General features: G+C 36.0%; 1 long non-coding RNA gene across 1 annotated transcript in view; it reads right to left on the reverse strand.

Moving 5' to 3' along the window:
- The window catches only part of LOC133619035 (uncharacterized), a 27,204-nt gene extending 21,983 nt beyond the window's left edge, over nt 1-5,221 (reverse strand). Inside the window, exons 1-3 of the long non-coding RNA XR_009817382.1 lie at nt 5,156-5,221; nt 3,716-3,746; nt 3,362-3,443 (exon numbers count right to left, since the gene is read on the reverse strand). This is a non-coding gene — a long non-coding RNA (uncharacterized lncRNA). The remainder of the gene's footprint in view (nt 1-3,361; nt 3,444-3,715; nt 3,747-5,155) is intronic.
- Nucleotides 5,222-5,510: the final 289 nt, after the last annotated feature.

Consider the following 5,510-nt stretch of genomic DNA (forward strand, 5'->3'; position numbering starts at 1 on the left):
TATATACAGTATATATATATATATATACATACACATATGTATATATATACACATAGACATTATATATATATATATATATATATATATATATATACATAAACATATATACTGTATGTACACAGACATATATATAGATATATATATATATATATATATATATATACATAAACATATATATATGGTGCGTGTGTATATATATGTATAATCATAAGGTTTTTAGCATTCAATCAGACATTATTGTGAGGTTTTGTATTAGTGTTCCTAAAAATAGGACCCAAGCACACATACTGTACAGCAGATTTTCACAGCTTACATATAGATGTATATATGTGTGTGTATATAGACACGCAGCAATGTTCTGTTCATATAAAAAAGAGAAACCATTAATGATCAAGAAAACAAATAGTTACCTATTAAGGTGCTTCAAAAACTGGTGTTATTTAAAAAAATAGAAACATTACTTGAAAGTTGATACTTTTTAAGCAGCTGGTATAGTATGAAGACAGGTTAACTGTGAGCAAAGATGCTTTATCAATCAGTTCTGGTAACACGTGAATTACTGCAAATGTGTCAAATGTGGCTCGCACGTAATTGTGTTTAATAAAGTAAGTTAAGATAATATCTATCAGATGTTGGGTGATGTCTACGGTTGCAGTATAATTTTAAGAAACTTACCAACTATTAGTTCACTCAATGTATTTGATGTCTGTGAAAAACAAGATAGTAGATATTCTGGAGTCTTAATGAACGCTTATGTGTACAGCTCCACTAATGGACATTGGAGTGTTACTTTCAAAGGCAAAATTAAAGTATTGCTAGAAACATAATTTTATATGGGACTTTATTGTATTATATGTATAGTACATGTTCCAAAAAGCATAAAACACAGTATATTTAAATATACTAAATGTACAAAAGGGAATACATATTCAAAATAAGATCATTAAATTAAATCTAGTTTGGTTACGCCATCATGAGCGCAACACAAGGTTGTAAAAGTTTCAACTACAATTCTAAATAAGATGTCAAAAGCAAACTGAAATCAAATACACACAGCTTAAAGATTGACCAATACCTATTTAAATTTAGTAATACATAAATATGATGATTTATCAAAATATAAAAGAAATATACCTGAACAGAACGCTCATGATGGTTATGTCATGATCCGTGGTCTGGATCATGTTTTGTTTAGTTATGTTCTGTTAGTTTTTGGACTTCTTTAGTTCCCGTTTAGGCCTCCTTGTTTGCTTTTGACAGAAGGTATCTGTCACGAAAGGGGGGGGGTCGCAGCTTGCTGCGCGGTTGTTCTTTCAAGATGCAAAGACGGCTCCGGACGAAGGCGTAAAAGTAGGATTGGATTTATTAACATAAATCACTTAACTACCAAAAACACAAACAACACAACAAAAAAAAGGCAAGCGTGCCTAAAACACATGAAACTACTAGTTAGCAGAAGCTATGGCATATAACATGAACACTTACTTGGTCAGAACGTGACGTAAACAATGAAGCCAGGCTGACTGACTGGCAAAGGCAACTTAAATAATGCCTCTGATTAGTGCTTGGGAAGCAGGTGAGCGGGCGAGCACTAATCAGAGACAGGTGAACACAATAAGTCGCCATGGTGACAAAAGCAAACAAGGAGGCTTAAACGGAAACTAAAGAAGTCCAAAAACTAACAGAACATAACTAAACAAAACATGATCCAGACCACGGATCATGACAGGTTACACCAAAAAGTAACGCTATGAATCGCGTTTTTCCATGTTTTTGGGGCATTTTTATGCTATTTCCAAGCATCTCTTTTTTATTATCGTTGATTTCAAATGGGCAAACTAATGCATATTATATATGCATGCCCTAGTAAACAAAAAAAGGTCATATTTATTTTGATTGTTACATTTTGAAGTACATTTGTGCAGGTGGGTGCGAATGTACCCATTACCAGAGCTGTACACTTATGCAACTTAACTAAGGCCATGTCCACACCAACACAGATACTTAATAAACGCATACTTATCTCTGCGTTTAGGCCTCTTGTCCACACGCAGATGCATACTTTTTGTCTTTAAAAACAGACTTTTTCAAACGCTGGCCAAAGTGTAGCGTTCCAAAATTCTCCGCTTAGCGTATGCGTATACACGGCACAAACGGAGACTTGTGATGACGTCACATTTGTGCGCTGTCATTTCTAAGCTCAACAACACTGCCTTGCTGGCTTTAAACAAACTATAAGAGGAATGACTGTATGCTTGAATGTAAATATGCTGCTATTTTCGCTCCACATTGATTAAAAAGACACATCAAAATGGACTTTGCGACACTCCTGCCAGCGCTAATGACAGGATATGATCGCTGTGGAACCTCCACCTGACAAGCAAAACTTTTTGCTCTGTGTCATAAGAAAGGTGCAACATCATTTTATGTTTTTAGTCCTTGTTTAACGACAAATCATGAAGTTAAATTACGTGTCTTGCTTCCATTTTTGTAGATGCGATCGTGATTGCGTGTAAAAAGCAACCAAGCAACTAAAAAAAAAACATAATGTAGCGTTCTCCTTGTAGTGTGTACAGATGTCAAAGACAATATACACTTCCTTACACATGTACCACATCGCTATAGCCATGATTAAACGCTTTATAATTCCATGAGAGTTTTGTAGCAGCACACGCACGTCTGTGTGCTTTATATAGGCACTTCATGCAAAATGGTTTCCTTTGCTCGTTAGTGCGTGCTGATTTTGGAAATAATGTACACTTCACTGTACATGTAATACATCCCTGTGTTGCTGAACATGTTATAATTCTATGGGTGTTGGGTTTCAGCAGCACAGGCGTGCATTCGCTCTTTAACGTTCCCAGGATTCTGTGTACATGCAGGCTGGTTTTAAAGATAACGTACATGTCATTGTACATCTAAAGTCGATCAAAATAAACATAATAGGAGGTGTAATGCCACCAAGTCAGATATTGCTGCTTTTTTCAGGCTTTTGATTGGACAAATGTGCATGACAGCAGGTGTAAGTGTTTGTGTGTAGACAAGACAGTTTTGAAACTACACTTGTGTGGATGGAGATTATTTTAACTCCAAATATATGTTTTTGAAACTTTCCATGTTCATGTGGACATGGCCTAATAAGCTTCTGCCATGGAGACTGTGTGTGTATGCAACAACAATTATGCAATACTTGTTTATATAGACAAATGTGCCGTTTTAGTCTGCAACATTGGTCAATGCAAGCTCAAATTATTAATACGTGTTTTGTTGCTGATTTTAGACCAATATTCGATATTAATATGGGCTCGGGATACCCCTAATCTTAATTGTAACATTGGTTTAACTTGACGTTAAGACTTACCTTCTTTTAGGAATACTTCAAGCGTTAGATCACACAGCCAGACATTCTGCTCCCGGCTTAGTAAGACACGCAGCAACATGTTCTGTTTATATAGAAAAAGAGAAACCATTAAAGACCAAGAAATCAGGCAACAAAAAGTTAGCTATTAATGTGTGTTTATATTTAAAAAAGAAACATTACTTGAAAGTGAATACTTTTTTAGGAAGCTGGTATAGTATCAAAGATGCTTTATCAATCAGTTCTTGTAACACATGAATTACTGCAAATGTGTCAAATGTGGCTCACATTTAATGTGTTTAATAAATAAATAAATGGGTAATGTCTACCGTTGCAGTTTAATATAAAGAAACTTACCAACGATTAGTCCACTCAATTCATTTGATGTCTGTGGAAAACAAGATGGTAGATATTCTGGAGTCACAATTCACTTAATTATGAAACTTAACCAAGACTGACCAAGTTTTAAATTAGCGATTATTAGCATACTAAAAAAGCGATCATTTATTTGTTAAAACTATGCCATAAAATCGGTGGAAAAAATGATGGATGGTAGCAAGCACCATAAACACACAGTTAGTTAGTTATATGGGTGAAAGTTAACTGGATGAACACATAAATATTGCTTCTGCACTGCGAGCAGGGCCGGCCCGTGGCATAGGCCGTATAGGCAAATGCTAAGGGCGCCGTCCATCAGGGGGCGCCACGCCAGTGCCACAACTGTTGGAGAAAAAAAAAATAAAAATTGGTACTATTACTTCTAAATACAAAAAATAATCCCACGTTAATTAAAATGCAAAGTAAAGCCTATATAATAGAAATATTATTTGTTACAACATTACCGCCCCCCCCCCCCCGCACGGTGCGCCCCCTCCCTTCCCGTATCATGACTCTTTTTGGACGTCACCACATCAAAAAATCAACACAAGATGTCAAAACGGCCAAAACTGTCAGGTGCCCAGGGAAGAAAAAAGAGAAAAGAAGAGGAGGAGAAACGAGAAAAAGACAGAGGTAGCAGGTAGGTAACGTTAGCCTACATGAAATTATTTGTCTGTTACAGAATGTGATAGTAACCTGGCTTTTTAGCATTAAGCTAATGTTACATGATTCGGCAATTGCTAATCAATAAATAGCTAGTTCTGTTTTAACGTCGGGTTAATTGTGGAGGGGGCTAAATTGTTATGGAAAATAATAATGTAACGTTAGGTAATTACAGTACTCCCACCTTACATTCCTCAGGGACATTTGTATTAGATCTTTTAAGCAGGTGCTTTTTGTTTACATTGTTATTGCCTTCTGGTTAGCTAATGTTTGCCCTGCAGGTAATAGTCACTTTTCCACCCCTTTATATATTAGGTATAGTTGTAAGCCTAGTTGTTAAAGTGCACATCATTAATGTTAATTAAGCAATATGTATGTAAAAAATATTGTATTTCATATATTCATTTTTTATTTTTTGCATTCATTTATTTATTCATATTTTTTTTTATCTTGTTAACTATTCTGATTGTTAATTTGCTTTCTTTAAGTAAAAAAAAAGGTCAAAGACAAAACTATTCGGTTTCTTGTGAGTATATACACTTCACTGCCGATGTGGGGGGGCGCCACCTAAAATCTTGCCTAGGGCGCCAGATTGGTTAGGGCCGGGCCTGACTGCGAGCATAAAACCCGGAAATAAACAATGTCGTCCAACAATGTCACTCGACAGTAATTGTTTCAACAAGTTATCGTACAGTGAAACCCTGCCTGGTGAGAAAACAACTAATTAAACAAGAATACAAGCGTTGGAATATCAACCTTGAATTTGGCTCCACACGTGGAACTGGTGACGGGGTGCTTCGAGGATGTCAGGTGCTGAACGGTGTCGTCACCTCCTCAGTAAGGAGAGTTGCTATTGGCTGTTCTAAAATTCGCGAGAAGTCGCTAGATGACGTCATTGCCTCACAGGAGCGATATAAAGGGAGTTTTGAAAACATGCTAAGTTTGATTACAACTGCAAACGAACATTAATCTGCCAATTTTTATGTGTTTTAATTTAGTTTAAATTAATTGATTAATTGAGTAAAGGCGCCAAGAGGATTTCAGAAAGTCGCCAGATTTAGGATCAAAGTGCCAACTGCTGATTGACACAATGTAGAGTTGAATACAAAAC

The sequence above is a fragment of the Nerophis lumbriciformis genome, linkage group LG19, assembly GCF_033978685.3.
Source record: "Nerophis lumbriciformis linkage group LG19, RoL_Nlum_v2.1, whole genome shotgun sequence".
Lineage (NCBI taxonomy): Eukaryota > Metazoa > Chordata > Actinopteri > Syngnathiformes > Syngnathidae > Nerophis > Nerophis lumbriciformis.